Here is a 19,183-nt window from a genome sequence, read left to right as displayed (position 1 = left end):
CGTCATTTATGAGGTGCGTGTTTTGCCCTGCACTGCAATCCCTTCAATACCAGGCTGAGCCTTTTCTAAGATGTCACTTTTCACAGATTTAATATAATTTTACTTGAGCTGTTTTACACAATTGTGTCATCAGTGTGTTGCAGAGGGCACACTTTTTTTGGGCACTATTTTTGTAAAAAAGATCTCCAAACAGCCCTGGGGAATTCAAAGAGATTCTCTCCACAGAAAAGCAGCTGATGAGGTTTTGATCAGACTGAGGAGAATGAGTGTATAAATTGTGAAAATCATATAACAGAGCAACATGGCCACGGGCGACCCTCTGGGGGCACACGTTTGGAGTGATTGTAAGACTTCTTACCTGTGTGCTACTACACAGCTGAGAGTAAGACAGTCTGAGATGAAGCGGTGAGTTCGGTCTATCTAACCTCTGCCCACATCGCCCTCACCAACTCGCTCCCTCTCTCTTAAACAGTAAATCAATGGGAGTCAACTGGAGCGTTCGATCGCCATCCGTTTTCACTTGCTTCTTTTGTGCGGCTTTGCAGATGGTTTCCGTGGTTACACAAACTCCCTCTGCAGAGGAGAAGTTTTATTTTTTATTTTTTTTACCTGGAGATTTACAGGTGTCAGATAGGCCAACATCATAAAAGTTGTTTTGTTTTGTTTTTTCGGACTGATTCAGTGTTACTGTATAGGTGCTTTGAGGGAATTTCTGTATTACTAATACACAGGCTTGACGCCAACAAACATGAAGATAGAGTCACTAACATCACATTAAAATACAAATGCACTGAAGAAGTTACAATATATATTTTAATCTGCAAGATTGAGTTTGACTAATTCATTCTCAATCTGATCAGTTTGAGTGTTGGCACAGCACTGTGACAATAACGAGTTTGTTCATTTGCAACATGTTGAGCTGAAGGTTAGATTGTTGTTTTTATCACAATATACTATGTAAAAGATTGTATTTATGTATGAAAAAAGAAAAAAAAAAGAATCTACTCTGCCATGTTACAGTAGCAGTGAGTGTCAGCTGAAGTGCTACTTGACAGAAAAATAATCAGCAACTATTTTGAGATGAGGATTCTGTTATAATTTGATATTTTTGGATTTTTGACTGTTGGTTGGCTGGTTCAAGGAAGCTGTGATGTTTTGTTTTGTGTTTTTTATGTAACGAGCCATTCAATTGAATGAGAATATAATCATTTGTAACTGTCAATGAAAAATAACCCTAACAATAATTTGCCCTTTCAATTAATCCCGTACATATTTTACTCTGATGGTGAAGTGAAATTGGATATTGAAGACACATCTTCACAAAACATGCAGTATAGTTAGGTGTGTGATAGTACCGTACCTATGAAGACTATTGTATATGTGATGTAGTCATTGCACCAAATATATCAACAAATAAACAGCAGCGGAGCAGCTTTGTTGGTCATGAAGGACAAACTGCACGACCTGCTCCAAGGCTACAGCAGCAAACCACTGGCCCTGCTCCCTCAGTCCCTCTCTCTGTCTCCACAGGAAATGAGCGGGCGAATAGGCAGAGATAATTACAGACCAAACAATAGCTGTCATTTCTTTCTACATCGACCTGCTGCCCTGCCCTCCCACCGACACAACACAGTTCACCATAATCTGTGTCCACTCGATGGACAGGAGACCAAACGCAAAGCAGAGTGGCTTTATACATCTGTTCTCTACGTCTATCCTTCTCCCTTTGCTTTCCACAGAACAAAGCATGTTAACCTTGAGCTGAAAAACAGCTTTCTGCTGGCGTCTGAGGAGATATTAGGAAGGTGATTAAGTGAGATTGATGGTACTTTAATTCCCTGACAAAAATAATGGCTCCTTCCTGTTGTTTAATCTTCAATCTTCATTACATGGGGGAGACTCATGAGAGTTGGTTTTCAGCCAAAAGAAGGCCATGCTAACAAAGGACACCATCAAGGATGGTGTATTTACATATTTAATCAAAATGAATTGTAATTGAAAGTCCAAAAGAGGGTTTGGGAATGCAGTAAAATGCGTGCTGAAAAAAAGATGTTTAGAAATTTGAAGGTAATTCTTTCAGAAAATGATTTTTCTTTTGGAATTTGGAGCATTTGAGTGCAGTTTAGCCCCAACGTGATTAGGAACACAGGCAAGAAACTCTCGTCTGCATATTACTGTTGTGATTTTCATTTTTCTGATTATTTACATATGGATTTAGCCCGTTCCCATGACCTTGGAGTCAATGGAAACTCTTTGAAAAGTTACCATTTCAATTGAATGAAAACAAATTTTAATAATAAAACTTTCCTTTTCTCAACTTGGACAAAAGTTAGGTTTGGGAGATACAGAGTTTTACCATTTACATTTTCCCCAGAAGGTCCAAGGATTGTTTGAGCACTTGGACAACAAAGTTTACAAGCTCTTGTGTAAATGAGCCCATAATCTACCTACTGTGGGATAAAATGACCGCACAAATGCAGAAAGGTTCCCTTCATACGTCAAACAAAGGCGGGTGCCACAGGTCTATTCTGTCTCTTGTGGTGGATTGAGTGTCCCTGAGCAAACAAATGAACCACTACCATTTTCCAGAGGCACTGTTCCAAAGCTGACCCTGTACACTGACCTCCCGGTGCAGAGCGGCAAGCAAACAGAAAATTCCTCCTTTGGGTGATCAATACCATGAGGAGAAAAAAAAGAGGAGATGGATGCAGCCTCTGCTACTCGCTCCTAGGGTACAGGGAGGTCAGAACACAGGGTCAGATGGAGAGCAGCACTCTCACAGCTGTCAGGGATTTGGTGTCTTGCTCAAGGACACTTCAGCAGGGAGGATGCGTTGCCGAAATGCAGCCGGGCTTCTTTAGATCAAGGGCGGCGTCCTTGCTCGCTACAACATCCTGTGTGCTCTCAATGAAACCGAATAAATAATCCCAACGCCATTTTTCAGACAAGGTCTTATATTAAAGATAAGTGTACAAGCTCATTTGCAGTATGAGCCAATGAAAAGGACATTTCACAGGAAATGAGATAACAGAGTAAAACATGGGCTGAATGTTTCAAAGCATATGTTTAGAAAGTTCCCAGAAAACACACCAACCCCCCCTAACAACGGTTGCAATACAGTTTATTTTTTGAGTTAAGGGCATTGGAGAAAAATTGGTGAGGTTGTAATAATCTGCTCCCTGTTAACACCGGGCCACGTTACAGTCTCCCTGTTTGGTTTTTTTTCCCCTTCAGTTATATTCAGACAGTTTTCTATGTCTGCCTAATGATTGACTGCAAATAGATGGACCGTCAATGCAACACACAGCACATGTGGATAAAAGGGGTCCCGCTGTGTCACGGAGACATTTTGACACCATATCTGTGCATGTGTAAGCAGGCCTGTTTGCGTCTGCGCGTGGGTGTGTTCGTTTAGTGCATAAATACACATGTGATGAGTCGTGTGTGTGTGTGTCCGTCTATAGCAGCTCCTCTGTACAATAGGAACTGTAGCAGCGACAGAAACAATCCTTTTAATCTAGTGCATCTTTCGCAAGCGCCTCAGTCTGATGTCCGACTGCACAAAGAAAGGTCAGGGAGGGCTTGGCTCGGGTGGGAGGAACAAACAACCGGGATTTGCGCTCTTTCTCTCTCTCTTTCCCTCTATCTCTCTCTCAATGAGGCTTCAAGGTCTGCTTTGGCGTACAGTTACAGTTAGTTTACTCACTATCAAAGCCAACCAAAACTTCTGAGCTCTCTAATATAGTTGTGTGTGCCCTTGTTCCCTGTTTTGGTGGAGGGAAAAAAGTGAATGACGGGGTTCCTAATAACTGAACTGCACCGGGAGAAAGTTGACCAACTTATTTCCATCTGTCGTTCAACTTCTTCAGAGCTTCTTCTTCATCTATTTTTCTATTTATCTTCCCCTGTCATATCTGCAGTCCATATCTGTGATAATAGCTGCCAGGCTGAACATTTAATAATCATCCCTGCTTCCGAGTCAGTCCCAGTACCAAATCCATGCCTACCAAATAGCACTGGACGCCGTCTAATCTGGCTCACCCTCCTGAGTTCAATACAGTTTATCAGTAAGAGACGAGGGGAGAGAAGAAGAGAGAGCTGCAAGAGAAGAGAGAAAATAAGGAATTGAAGGAGAATAGATCAGGAGGAGACAGGGGGAGGAGGAGGGGTTCAACGGAGGTAGAAAAGAAATGAATGCAGCCCCTGTTCCTTCCCACTGTCTCCAACAAGGCCTGAGTAAACAGGAAGTACAGCTGCGCTCTCTGTCTCTTTCTGTCTGTTTCACTCTTTCTACCTCCTGCACCTCCCCGCCTGTTCCTCATGTGCGTAAAAACATTCTTGCTTTTACTTACCTGCTACACTAAAATATGAGAATAATGAATGACAGCAGTTATGGGAAAAGAGGAAAGAATGGAGTGAGATGCAAGAACAGACAAACGACAAATGCCGTTTGAAATATCCTGTCGGCTTCTCGTCACATCGTGAGGAGTCATTGATAGTTGGCAATCTGGACACGCAGTTTCCCTCAGTGGGCCCTAATCCCCCTATTTCTTTAAGAGAGAGAGGGAGTAGAGCGGAGGAGAAAGGAGGCATTGTGGCTCGAGACAGTGCAGTAAAAAGAGGAGCGTACAGTACCAAATTGAGGTCGCGGCAAGACAATGGCTGCCCTTCACTGGCTCATTCACACACGGTCTCCACACAGCTCTATCAAACGCCTCTTTCTTTTCTTCTTCCCATCCTCTGTTCTGTTCTTTCTCTTTCTTTCTCTCACGTCCGCCTTTCTTCTCCTCATCACAGAGGGACGGGGGATAATGAAACCCCGGCTCACCCAGGCTGTTCTGGGGCCCGTTTCTCTCTCTCTCTCTCTCACTCTCGTACTTCTCAATGGGCACCTTCTCATCTTCTCTGTTCAGCTACAACCCCACACCAGCTCCACCCACTGCTTTTGTTTTGGAGGGAGATTGTATAGTTCAACAGGAAGTGGGTTTTGAGACAGGACTTGGAGCAGTTTTCAGAGTCCTTGTTGTAAAGTTACCTTCATGTGTTTTACCCAGTTCTTCGCAGGATACAATTGCTACCTGCAATTCTGTTTTAACTCTGACATTAGTGTTGTGATTCAAATCACGTCACGGAGCTTCGCATGCTGTCACTTTTCACTGCTCAGTTGCCATCATCAAAAAAGTGTCTCCTAGCAACATCAGCTCTAAAATATATAAGTCATCTTCTGCCAAAGTTGGAGCCCAACCAGAAATTTGAATCTCACAATGTAGTATCAAGAAAGGGTTTTATCCTGTTCTAGATCACCATAGTTCATATTCTGAAAGTTGACTTGTAATAACAAAATCTACATCACTGGTTGGTTTAAGTTTCAGTTTGTTGATGATGGATGAGATTAGATGTAATTGGCTACGGATTTATATCTGTAACTATTGTATGAAGAACCATTGTTTTTTATTACGTAAAATTCATTAAACAGATTGTTAAAAAAAGAAAAAGAAGAAGTAATTGGCTATGTAGCATTTGACTCATCTTATTAGAATTGTCTTAAAGGGATAGCAGCATTTTTTTTAAAGTGGGGTTGTATGATCTACAAATAGCCCCTAAGTAGGCCTACTTAAATTGCAGTAGCAGACTATCTGCACTCCTCCCGTTAGCAACGCCAGCCCATAGCCCTACCTAGAGATTTACAACATACATTGTTGTGAATGGACCCAAAGAAACAGCCTACTTTCGCGGCCTAAAAGAGGTTTTACCTGAAAAAAAATACACAGTTCCATTGTTCGCTATAATATAATTTTTTCCAGCCCCTCAAAGTGCAGGAAAAACACCGTTTTTATTTGGACCTAACCAACTACAGATCGGCGGCCGCTAACCCTGGGCCGGAGGGATACGTGAGTTGGTTAGGTCCAAATAAAAACTGCGTTTTTCCTGCACTTTGAAGGGCTGGAAAAAATTATATTATAGCGAACAATGGAACTGTGTAATTTTTTTCACGTAAAACCTCTTTTAGGCCGCGAAAATAAAATAATGAAAAAAAAATGCTACTATCCCTTTAAATCTTTAAAGTCCTCTTGCAAAATATTTTTTACTATTTTAGACTTTGTGACGGGTAATAAGAACAACAATAAGTGAAACAATTTAACTACGTAACTAATAACCTGGAATACTTTGTATAATCAGTTCATATTAGAATAGATAAGTCAAACACATTCACTCGGATTTTACGTATCTGTTTTTTTTAAAGGCATAATTGTCTCATTCACTGCATCACGTATCATACTGTATGTGCTGCTTTTACAGAACAGACGACCATGAACAGTAAAATTTGTTCCCCTTTCTGCCAGTGAATGGATTCATGGAATTCACAGATTCATTCAGAGACAAAACTCGCAGAATGCCTCTGCTCAGAGACAAGAGGGCAAAAGCACCTTCAGGCAACTTGGGTCACAAAGGCTGACGATCCACAAACCTAATTTGGCTTGGCAAGCCTAATCGTTCAAAATTGATCGAATACAGAGTCTACTAGAGGCCTTTGAGCGGTTTATTACGAGACAAGAGGGAAACAGGGATTGACATTGTTATTCAAACCACAGAAAAATTGTTGTCTTCCGATCACATTGAAGCAGTAGCATGTCAATTGCCCACAGGGTTGAGCGCGTGATGATGTTAAGGTGACCATTATTGCCCCACTGGAAAAGATTGCTCCAATGTTCTTTTGATGGTCAAGTGCTCTTCAGTTGAAGGCAATCATATCCCACTACATACACATCCAGCGGTATACGCAGTTAAACCTGCACACAGAGGAATCTGCAGGTACGCAACTACGCATATCCTCTCTAGCTCTCATGCACATATCATGCCCGGTGTCAAGTGGACGGGAAAAAGAGATGTGTGAGAGAATATATTCAGGCAACAGAGTGCAGTGAGTAAATACTAATAAGAGCAGAGCCAGGGCGAGACCACAGCCCTGGTGTCAGAGGTCTCACCGTATTGGTTATTTGAAAACCCCTTCATATCTGAAGGACACGTGTGTATCCATATCCAGAAAACTGATTTTTATTTACATTGAAGTTACCGGCGAGCAGTCACATAGCAACACGCTGACTGAACACATGACGCCACATCCACATCTTCTACCGCCTGTGACCATTCAGCTGGAGCTTTTACACCCAGGGATGTTTGACAGTAATGCAGTCCCTTCAATTTATACTCCTAAAAGTTACAGCATAAATTTGCCTCAAAGGCCGTTACAGTCTGTACAACTATGACACAGCTGAACCCCAAATTCTAGTTTAGACTATGTTGTACAATTTACATTTTTATGTAAGTTAATGGCTTTACTAAGTATAATCAGTCTGTCTAGGCTTCATGGAAACAAGAAGAGAAGTAAAAACTGTGGTAGGACCCACTATGGTCAAATCCTAATCATATAACCTGACCTAACAGTTTAAAGACGGAGGCTGAGCAGTGATTTTTTTTTCAGGCTTTTGCTGTTATTTCAGCCATAGTGAAAAAGAGATGAGGAAAACTGGATCAAAGAAAATGCAACACAGCAAAGGACTGCAAGCCACACCTGAACCACTGGGGGCAAAGCCTTTAACCCTATGATGTCCACTCTATCAGCTGAGCTACCTGGACACACTCAGTGCCATGGCAACACATTTCCTTGTTGCATGTGAGCAACAATAATTAAGCATTTTTTCTTTTCTTTTTTTTTTTTACTTCAACTCCAGAATGTAACAGACTTTAATAGAAGCAGGTCTTAAAGGGATAGTTCACCCAAAATTCAAATTTCACTCATTATCTACTCACCCTCATATCGACTAAGAGCTGTGAGAATTTTCAGAGTCCTCTGTGCCTTCTCTGAGTTACAGGGGGGTCCGTGCAGCAGTATTTGTCCATATAATGGTTGTCAATGGATACCAACTTTCTTCGTCCAAAAATACACACCAAAAAACATCCAAATACCTCCATACTGCTCGTCTGTAATGTCCCTCTTGTATTGAAGCCCCGATATGAGAAATTGTTCTGAAAAAAATTAAATAAGTCTATATTTTAAGCTTGTTTGTAGCGGAAGCTCCCAGTGTCTCAGTTCACTGCTCTTCCTGTGTCGACCGGCGGAACAATTTCGGCCGGAGGACTCTGAAAATTCTCACAGCTCTTAGTTGACATGAGGGTGAGTAGATAATGAGTGAAATTTGAATTTTGGGTGAACTATCCCTTTAATGTTTCACTTCCTCTGTCTGATATGTGGCATTGGTCAGAGGTGTCAGTACCAAGCCTTGTCCTCTCCCCGCTCAGTGTGTCTTGTGTTTATAGGCCTTCTTTAGTAATAATCCTAGATGTAATGGACGTAGTTTACACTGAGTCTCACCTCCACTGCATTACACTGGACGTGCTGCTTTGCTTCCCTGCAGTTCCTGAGAAGCCACGAAGTTAGAGTGGCTTAGTAGACTGCAGCTCAGCACTATTTTCAAAAGTGGTAGAAGAACCATCAGTCAGTCAGTCAGTCAGTCAATCCGGGACATTTATGATTATAGAGCTGTTGCAGTCCAGCCAAAAACACTCTATAATTAAAAAGCACCGTGCTTTAACGATGCAACAAAGTTCCCCTGCCAACATCGAACCAGGGCAGTGTAATTATATGATACACCTTAGTACACTCGGGGACTGGGACATGGTTATTATAGAAAAGAAGTGGTTCATATGACATGCTTTCTAACGACATCAGAAATCAAAAGTGTTTATATCTCAGATCTGAATGGTTACACTCAAAGCCAGCGTGAAGCGTTTGCCATCACAGAGAGGGCAGAGACACAGTATCATTAAAATACGGGGATGGCGGCGCACATTTTCAAACAGTCTCTCCTGGAAGGCATTCACAGTGTTGCACTTGGTTAAAGTGAGGTAAAAAGATGAGGTCAAACCCTCAAACCTGCTTCTTTTTCATCCGTGCACAACAGGAAAGTCCTGACATGAATGTTGGAAATCTCCTCACTAAGCTGTGGACGTAAAGATGCAGGGGGAGGGGGCTTTATTAAGATATCTGACCATCCGACAAGCCCTTTGAACGGAGCATACTGATCCCTTAAGGCTCTGAAGCCTTCAGTGGGATGATTCCCTACTTAAACACATTCATTTTCAGGCATAGGTTTTTTAGTTTTTAGTTTAAGTCATTACTTTAATGGGCACCTCACACTGTGTCTAACTTTTATGCCAACAATCATTTTGTCAACATTTTTTTTTTATTGGTGAATAAACAAATGAACAAAATCCATCCGCTCTCCTCAAAGCCAACTTGGCTGCCACTGGTGATGTGAAGCAATTTGAAGGTTGCTATTAACTGGGAGAAACAATCAATGCTGTGTGGTTATTTGACTGTCACGTCATTGCCATCTCGCATTGCTGCTCGAACAACACATACAATTTAGAAACGTCAGGCAGAGGCCCGGGCTGAACATGGAAACAGTTAACTGACAGGTAGGACAAACCAGACAACAGGTGGATAGACAGGCGGACGCGGCGCTAATGGAGCTGATTGCGGCTGTAGTGGGAGAGGTGACACTCCGTGGCTCCGTGGCCCCGCGGGGAGCAGGCGGCGGCCCTGACCTCCCAGTCTTCCATGCAGCACACAGCCACTCTCAGGCTGTAATTACCTGTCACACTGTGAGCCGGTGTGTGTCTCTGTGTGTTTTGGAGGAAGAGGTGTGGTAGAAGAAAGCACTTGCACTTGACCCAACATGCAACCCAACCCTGTGTTTCACATAAATGGCACGGGGGGAGAAAAAAAAAGAGGGAGTGACGGAGGTGCAGACCTACCTGAGACCCTGACTCCCCTGGCCCCTCTCCCTTTCTGGCTCCCGGTAATTACCTGTGGGCCTATGGAGGGTGGAGACCATTGTGTGCAGCCTGCGTAGCACTCAGAGAGATGTGGGATTGATGCGCACTCAGCGACCTCTCTGATTGGGGTTAACAGCAGCCTCATTTGCATAAGGAGATGGGGCTTTCATTAGGGGCTTTCATTAGCTACAGCAGCACAACACACATACCTGCACACATTAAAACGCAAGCACAGGGCGAGGGCAAATTATTTAACCTTTCAGATGACACAAGGCTCTTTTGTTTGTTTTGCTTTGAATTTTGTTCTCCTTTTTTGTTTTTTAGGGGATGCATAATTGTATCATCACATCTATCATGATGGCTGCACTTTTACAGGCCAAAATATTCCCAAAATGTGTGAATACATGAATAGATTTTAAATGTTTGTATGAAGTTTCAGAAGATGATAGTCGGGGATTGTTGTGACAGAGAGGAAAGAAAGAAAGAAAGAAAGAAAGAAAGAAAGAAAGAAAGAAAGAAAGAAAGAAAGAAAGAAAGAAAGAAAGAAAGAAAGAAAGAAAGAAAGAAAGAAAGAACTTAAAATTCTGCCTTTGATAAAAAAAAAAAAAAGTCACATTTTGTACATGTACAGGAAAGTGTCCTTCAAGGCCCTGGCCTGTGAATGCCTTGCACGTTAGACTAGATGTGACTCAGCTACAGTATTAGTCAACATCGTGCAAGCTTGTTTCCGCCTAATAATGATCTATCTAATGATAGAATTATGTCTCATACAAATTAGTCATACATTTTCTAACAGCCTGCAATCTCTCCTTAACATCTATGCTCTATTTAAGCAGTTCACTTGCTGAATAAAGTGATTTTTGGAGGAAAGGTAGAAAATCTAATGACTGCAGCTGTGATAACTTTCCTGCTTTGTTGTATTAAACACTGTTGTGCTGTGCAAGAACAATGACACACCTTGCGCCCACAACCAGTGTGGGTTCCCTTTGCATTAGTACTACAGAGAGAAGTTACATCTTCAGAAAACTTTTAGTCGTGATCTGTAGGTGATTATTCAGTATTTAAATTGGAGATTCTTCCATGTTTGCTAACTAGTTTGGCAAAAGTTAACTCAGCTACATGCAAAATGTTTCTGAGTAACGTCTGCCAGCAGCGTTTACCAGAAGCAAATCTGGTGAAGACGCATGACAATCCCACCGAGCCAGAACAAAGTGTTTCTTTTAGCTTTCACCAGAATGGGTTCAAGCAAGTTTTGTTGTGGCGGAGAAAAGTAGAAAAGATTAAAAACCAGAAGATCTTTGATTTACCATTTAAACAAGAAAGTTGCTTTCCAACACTATATAATACAAACATGTGCAAACACACACAGAGGAACACTGGCACGTCAGACAATATAACTGAAGACAGCTCAGCGCAGATCTGAAATAGAGTCACGCAACAAAGTGGACACTTCACTCAGTGACACCTACAAATGCTCTCTCCCTCTCACACACACACACAGAGTCACACACTCTGTCCTGTGCTGTCATGTATAATTCAACGTGTGGCTGGGCGGGCAGATGCCTCATCCCCAGGGGGGCCCATCATGCCTCTGCTAGGATGAAACATTTAACAGCACAGGACAAAATGGAACACGCTCAACAAATAAACAGGAAGGGTTTCTGAAGGAACACACACACACAGTCTCACTTACAGGGGTTCCTTTAAAATACCCACATACCCATTCCAATACACACACACAGCCCAATTAATATGTCAAGATTCAAACGAGCCGTTATTTCAGATGTTTCATCGTACATGTTCCTCACACCACATGATGAGTGCTCTGCTGCATTCTGGCCTCTGTTCTGTACAAACACATCTTTTATCATCATGACCTCCAAACCCTAATGCACACACACACTAACACACACACACAGACGTGCAAGAGAAAGACAGGCTGAAACATTGGTTCTCCTTTTTAAGGCAGTGACACTTAGTGAAAACAAATGGCCACTTGGCCGCACATGTACATACACACACGCACGCACACAGACTCAGACACACCACAAGTGGGTCGTTAAGTGAGTCACCCAACAACCATAAGAGTGCTTTTACGGTAGCCTAAGTGAATAACTGTAGAGAAACGACAATATGGCTGCATAATATCAATATCACCTTCCATACTCAGCACATGATGGGGCAAAGAGGAAGCTCTATGTGTGTGTGTGTGTGTGTGTGTGTGTGTGTGTGTGTGTGTGTGTGTGTGTACACGTGCCCATGCTTGCTGGAGCAAAGAGGAAGAAGCTCTGTAAGTGTGAGCAGATGCTGGTGCTTTGAGAGAGTGTGTGTGTGTGTGTGTGTGTGTGTGTGTGTGTGTGTGTGTGTGTGTGTGTGTGTGTGTGTGAGTATGAGTGTGTGTGAGAGAGAGAGAGAGAGAGAGAGAGAGAGAGAGAGAGAAAGAGAGAGCTTCAGAAGGCCTGGAGCGAGGCCAGACAGCTATAGACGGTGAATGGTAATGTGTTGTAACCTTGACACAGGAGGAGCTGCTGCTGCTGGTGGAGGAGAGGAAAGAGGAGAGAGGAGCTCCTCTGATGACATCAGACAAGAAGACAGGGACTCCTACCTGATGTAACACACCCAGGCATCACTCCTCCCCCCTCCCCACCCCTCCCCTCTCCCTCTACTCTAACCTTCTCTTTCCACTCGTCTTCTCCTCTCCTTCCACCCTCTTCCCTCTCATTCAGATGCCCTTCTTTCTTCAGTCTCTTTCCTCCCCTCTTCTCCTCCTTACCTCTCCTCTCATTTTCCATCTCTTTAATCTCCACCCTCTCTCTTCTCCTTTCTTGTCTTGTCTTCTTCTCCACCCTGTAATAATGTAACCTTGTCTCCTCAAACTTCACGTTCTTCTCTCTCTTTTACTCATCAGTCTCTTTTCTCCTTCACTTCATCCATGTCTCTTCTTCCTCCACTCTTTCCTTTTCTCTACCTTGACTCTCACTCGCAACCACCTCTCTTGTTACTTTGTCTCCCTTAAATCTCTCTTCTCCTCCTTTCTTCCTCTTCTTCTCCAAAAAGTTACTTTCCCCCCTCAATCTGTCCATTCTCCCTCACCTTCATCCCCTCTCTTTGATTTCCTCTCTCCAGCTGTTTCCTTCCTCTCCTTTGGTCCATCCTTGACTCCTCATGCCTTCTCTTCCTATCACCTAACCCTAACCCTCAGTCTTTTCTCTTCACCTTCACCCTGTTCCTCCCTTGTTCCTCTTCTTCCTCACCCCCCACCAACTCACCCCTCTCACCTTATCTGCTCCAACCTCGTCTCCTCACATCTCAGGTCCTTCACCCTCGTCTTCCTCTCTGTTTCCCCGCCAGTGTGTATGATTCAGGTTCACTTTTCTTTCCATTCTCTCCTATTCTCTCCATCCCTCCCCCCATTCTCTCTCTCTCCCTCTCCCTCTTTCAGCTCGCTGCCAGGCTACCACAGCCCAAACTGTTCAGCTGCAACTGTTCCAAGCCCAATAATTACAGCTTGTCAGAAAGAATTAATTTTCTCATTTCTCATAAAGACGTGTAAAAAATTACCATGTTATTATAACGCCGCCATTCTCTGGAGGCACCAACGAAAACCAAATTTAATTTCGGAAATTCTTCCCTCGCACATTAAATTAAACACATAAATAAGAGTTTAGGAATTGGGGGGAGGTTTATGGGGGGGTGGGAAGCATATGTTCGTTAGACCGGCCCCAGCTCTGGGTAATGGCCGTCGTAATGTTTTTAACAGGCCCGGCTATTGGTAAGCACCAATACATTTGCATGATCACCGTCGCGGCAGGCAAGCGAGCTGCCAATTAGCTCTCATACAGCTCTGGACAGTGCTGGGAGAGAGAGGACAGGGGATCTGTTTGGCATAAGAAATACACAGCAAGATATGGAAGAGAACTAATTAACAACCACGTATGGAGAATAGCATATTTACTGCTGGGAGACGCTCTAAGGGATGTGAGCCTTCTCACTGAGGATGGTATCTGTTACTTTTAATCCTCTATGACTTGCAGTAGAACAAGACTTTGGATTCAGCGGTGTGAATCCAAACAGGGCAACAGAACTTGAATGAAGATGCAATAAAATCTATTTAATAAAATTGCTTTGTGTTCAGTATTTTGTGTTACATTTCCATCAGTGCTCATTTTGCCTTGTTCACCGTGTTCTGCAAAGGTTACTTTGGATATGAGAGCTTGAGTCAGTGTTTACAAGTCTTACTGCAGAAATGGTTTCTGGCTAAAACATCATGAGGAACCTTCCATGAAGTCTTTACATACTAAAAACAATTATTGAACAATAACTGATATTACTGTTTGCATATTGTATGGTTATGTGGCTACCTGCCGTGGAGACTGGCATGTTCCTGAGTTAGTTCCCTGTAGATGATTGGCTCTTTGCTCTGGTCTATGGTAACCTCACCCAATCACTTCCTCTTCCACCTCTGTGTAGCTTTTACTGCTTTCTGCAACACTGACCTCTTCTTTTGCCTACAACAGTGGTTGTAGGAGGTGATATTCTAAGACAATGTATCCCACTAACTCAGGCCATGCTCTGATTGTTCCTCTAGCGCCACCATTAGATTTATATTTTTAAGTTTGTTTTTTTTGCCTGTTTTTTCAGGGGGGAGAGAGCTACCAGGATGCCCCCAAAAGTTTAGTTTTCATTGAAATATCTTGATGACTTTTGATGAGCTGCCAAGAAATTTGACTTGAATCTGACTTTATGGTATTTATGCTACTATCACTTCATTCTAAGATGGACAATTATGTCCATTTGATGTCTTCCAGATTTCCCATTTGTAACAAGTCACGGTGTGCAGTAATCACTTCTGCAGTGTGATGTGGCAAATGACAAAAACCTATTATGACAAATATATCACATTATGGGTGATTTAATTTCTCTAACTTGTATTATGTGCCAAAATGCTCACCAACTCCTACAGTATAAGACAGCACACGCAGAGCTAGCAGGGACAAAGTTTAAGGAACGGCAAAGAGTTTGATGGATAAGTCATCTTGATGTATTAACTGATGACAATGCTGACATCACTTGGCACTTCGCCCATAGAGAATCAAAGAGTGAAGTCGGAGGCGTGATAAAAATCTGATGAAACCGAGGCTGAGGACGGGGGAACTCCCACAGCACAGATGAACGAGGTGTCCCCTCCAACTCACTGGCACAGCAGAGACAGGGACTTTCCCTGCCCCCAGCACTGGACACACACACACACACACACACATCCAAGGGCCAAACACAGAAAAAGGTCACCCCTGGTTGACACACACAGTGGGCAGACTCATGGCTGATCTGACAGGGTTGTGACAAACACTCATGCATCCAAACACGCGCACAGACCCGCAACCACGCAGGCCGTGGTCGGTGGAGCCGGTGCCAGCTAAATCTCCTCAGCAAAGCAGCGTAGAGGCCACAATCTGTGATCATGACACTGCCTTGACACTCACCATCTAGGGCTTCTCAACACACACACAAAGACACACAGACGCACACAAAGAGCAGGCAGGCTGCATCAGCTGAAGCTGGATTTCATGGTCATTTGTCTTGTATCTGGGTTTGCTATCGCTGTCTTCCTCTGACTCCAGGCCTTGTTCTCTACACAGAGACGTCCACCGCTTCTCGTCACTGCAGCACAACACACCACGCAATGTGTTTTTTGTTTTTTTTTGTTGGGTTTTTTTTTCTACTTATGTGCCACAACATTTACAGAAACTCACCAGTCAAATTCATTTCTTTGTAAAGTTTTTGGATGAGCAGTCAAAAAGTTCCCAAAATAGAAACATATGACTGTGCAGAACATTGGGGGTTTGTGCAGTTAAAAGGCAGAGCAGCAGGAAAAAATCTCTTAGCATGGCTGCTGGTGCAAAGCCGGAGTTGTGAAAGACGTTTGGATGTACAGAGTCTCAACTGTTCATACTGACTAAAGGCTCCTCTCTGTAATTGTCCTCAACACTTATCCACTGTATTGTATTGAATCTGGCTGGGTAAGACTAAAGATTTTTTTTTTTTTCCTTCATTTTAACAATTCCCCAAATCCTGCCTGAGCACTTAAACATTTCATTGTGATTCCCCACGAAGCTTTGCAGCAAACACAGGGAACATCACAATCTGCATTTTGTACTAAGTGACATTTGTTTTAGACAAAGAATTTGTTTTATTCTGTGTGCAACATATGACTGCACTGCATTGCATGGTCTTTACTGAGGCTTACAGTGCTGTCATTATCTTCAGATTCCTACTGTAATACATTTATATATTTAATTGATTATTGTCTCAGTACAAAAAAAGAGAAAACTGTGGGTTTAAAAACAGATCAATCTCAGACTGTTTATTTCGTTTGTAGTTGAAAATGCCAGAAATTCTTCATTTGGAATAATAAAATGTTAACAATGTGTGTGAGGTTTTGTCATAATTATTGTGTGAAGTCTTGAGTAATGGCTAAAAAGTGTTTTATGTTGTCACACTGACCTTGACCTTTGACCTTTGACAACCCAACTCTTATCTGTGTGTCCTTAAGTTAATATAGACATTCTATACCAAATCTGACAAAATCCCCTCAAGTTATTATGGAGATGTTGCATTCACAAGGCCAAAGCCACATTTTATGAACTGACAGTGACCATGACCTGTGACCACTGACCATCAAAGTCTAATCAGTCTGTACCCGAGTCCGACTGGGCATTTGTGCCGGATGTGAAGGGATTCCCTCGAGGAGATTTTGAGATATTGCATTTATCAGGCTGTGACATGTGAGGTCACTTTGACCTTGACCTTAAGCCAACAAAATCCAATCCATTAGCCATTGAATCTCGGTGAACCTTGTTCTCGAATTTGAATAAGTTCTGTTATGGCTGTTGATCAAGACTGAAACTGTGTTCACAAGAGCAGGACAGAAGGACGCCTTTGATCAGCAAAGAAGGTATAAAAACGTATAGATATATAGATTGACGATGTGCACTTACCAGTTATTTGATGGAACAACCTGAGGAGAAAAATGTCCTGGCAGTTATCAGCTCCTCTGTCCACCGAGGCCTCTCAATCCTGGATAGACAGAAACAAAACAAAAAAGAGAGTAAGGAATATAGATAGCCATGTATATATTGTGAAATGAAGAAATAAAGGTGGGAAGCAAAGTCAAAGAAAAATTAAAATTGTCTCCTAGCAGTATTAAAAAATCTCTAATTCTTTTTTCTATTCATCAGTTCTACCCTCAGATTGACTTCTGAGACACAAAGTGTTTATTTATGTATAAACATGTCTTTATTTTTTTCATCTCACACCCACACTGACTGTGTGGATCATCAAACTTTCCTGTCAGTTGCTCCCTAACTCCATCTTAAAAACACTCTTTAATAATGGTTAGTGTTTTTTGTACTTTAAAAAAAGGAAAAGGTAAGAATAAATATAATTGTAAAAGCTGCCTCTGTGTGGATATGTGCGAGCGTATTATCTGGGATGTGTTGTGTGTCAGAGAGTGTGCAAACGCCTCTGGGCATGAATGTGTGAGGTGAGACAGAAAGAGGAGAGTGAAAAGAGATAATCAGTAAAATAAACACACAAAAAGTGAGAGGGAGGGAGAAGAATGAAAAAGCTTAGGGCAGAGCCACTCTTTCAATCTAACGGATCCTCTCCTCCTTTCCTTTCCTTGCTGTCCTTCCTTCACCCCCCCGCCCCCCCTCCCTTACCATCCCACTCTTGCTCCCCACATTCCTGCTCCCCTCACCCCCTTCATACTAGAATTCCTCCATCTATAAATATCAACAAGAGAGACTATAGAAGAACATACACACACACACCAGTCTAAACCAATGAGCACAGTGGTGTATTGTGCCAGCAGAGCCAATACACACTTCCATGGCCATTACTCCCCATGGAAACAGACAAGCACGTTCACACACACATGTGATGTTGACGTTGTACCCACACAGTGGATGCCTTAGACAATAAGCTATTTCAGGGCCAAATCGCTGACAAAAATCCATTTTTCCACCCCACTAAAAAAGATCAGGAATGAGAGACGGAGAAAGAGCAGGATAGCGAGAAAAGCTGAAATCAAATAAACAGTGGCATACATCTGTCTTAAGCTGGATTTATCTCTGTATTTTGTCATCATTCTAATTTATTCCCCAGCCTGCTTACAATTACTGCCTTTTCAAAACTCATATTGCCGGCTTGTTGTTGTTCTCAGAGAGATTGCGTGGTATCTGCAAATGAATGAGTGGGGGACTTGCATAAGGTGGAAAAGCTCCTAGTGTACTTTTGTAGATTATCCACTTGATACCGATTCATTTTCTCCCTCTCTCTCCCTCTCCCTCTCTTGTCACAGTTTTGTAAAGGAGGCGATGTAGGACAAACATGCAAACGCACACAAAAACACACACGACACACACACACATAAACATGCAAGCACTCAGACACACAGTGTAGAGTGTAGAGGAAGGGAGTGGGCTCATCATCTTTAGTTGTGATTACAACACTTGGCAAGCTCTCCCCTGCCTGTTTGCCTGCCTATTGCCTTACAAATGGATTAGTAAACCCTGTTCCATTTGTGTGTGTAGCTTCTCTCAGATTTAGGCTGACTTACAAATAACACCAATCAAATTTGGGAGCAGCCGTTGTGTAGTCTTTTCCGCAAGAATATTAGGGAGAAGTGATTCGGGGACAACAGGATGGCGCCGCTTCTATACACTTATTGGAAAATCTTGGGACGGTGTGTGTGTGTGTGTGTGTGTGTGTGTGTGTGTGTGTGTGTGTGTGTGTGTGTGTGTGTGTGTGAGTGTGTGTGCGAGCGCATGTTGTAAAGACTTTACATGCCTCCATAATAAGGACATTTGACTGCAACTTTTGGAGTTAGTCAGTGGTTAATCCATGGGAGGCCTGCGTGCTCATCCCTAGTTTACACATAATACAAAAGAGGACAACTCTGATCTGAGGCGGGGACATATTTATTTATTTTCACAGGGAAAGAAGGCAGTAGTTTAGATGACTCACAGAGCTGCCTCACTGTAAAATATGAAGAGGTTTTTGAAGGGAAAAAAACAGAAAAGTTTATCTGAAGAAAAAAAACAACAACTCTTAATGTACACCTACGCAACTTGTATCTCCACATAAATTTTTTGCTGTTTGGGGAATTTGCTGTTTGTTTTCTCTTACTGGCAGATAACAGGCCAGAGTCAGACGAGGAGTAGCAGACACAAACAAAAGCACTGCAATTACCAATTTACACCTGTCACTTGGAGGGTCTTGTACCCAGATCAAAATGGAGAAAACCAAAAATCATTTGTGTTGTCTGTGTTTACCACCACGT

General features: G+C 42.5%; 1 protein-coding gene across 3 annotated transcripts in view; it reads right to left on the bottom strand.

Annotated features, from left to right (window-relative positions):
- Nucleotides 1–19,183, bottom strand: part of sox5 (SRY-box transcription factor 5) — a 241,086-nt gene that overhangs the window by 129,115 nt on the left and 92,788 nt on the right. For all 3 annotated transcript variants that reach the window (XM_085769725.1, XM_085769737.1, XM_085769740.1), the window contains exon 3: nt 16,839–16,917. The gene's annotated coding sequence lies outside the window, so the exon portion shown is untranslated. The remainder of the gene's footprint in view (nt 1–16,838; nt 16,918–19,183) is intronic.

Source organism: Trachurus japonicus, chromosome 23 (assembly GCF_045865225.1).
Source record: "Trachurus japonicus isolate A0001 chromosome 23, Traja_1.0".
NCBI classification, from domain to species: Eukaryota; Metazoa; Chordata; class Actinopteri; order Carangiformes; family Carangidae; genus Trachurus; species Trachurus japonicus.
Note: the sequence above shows the minus strand (reverse complement) of the source record. Positions and strands in the feature narration are given on the sequence as shown.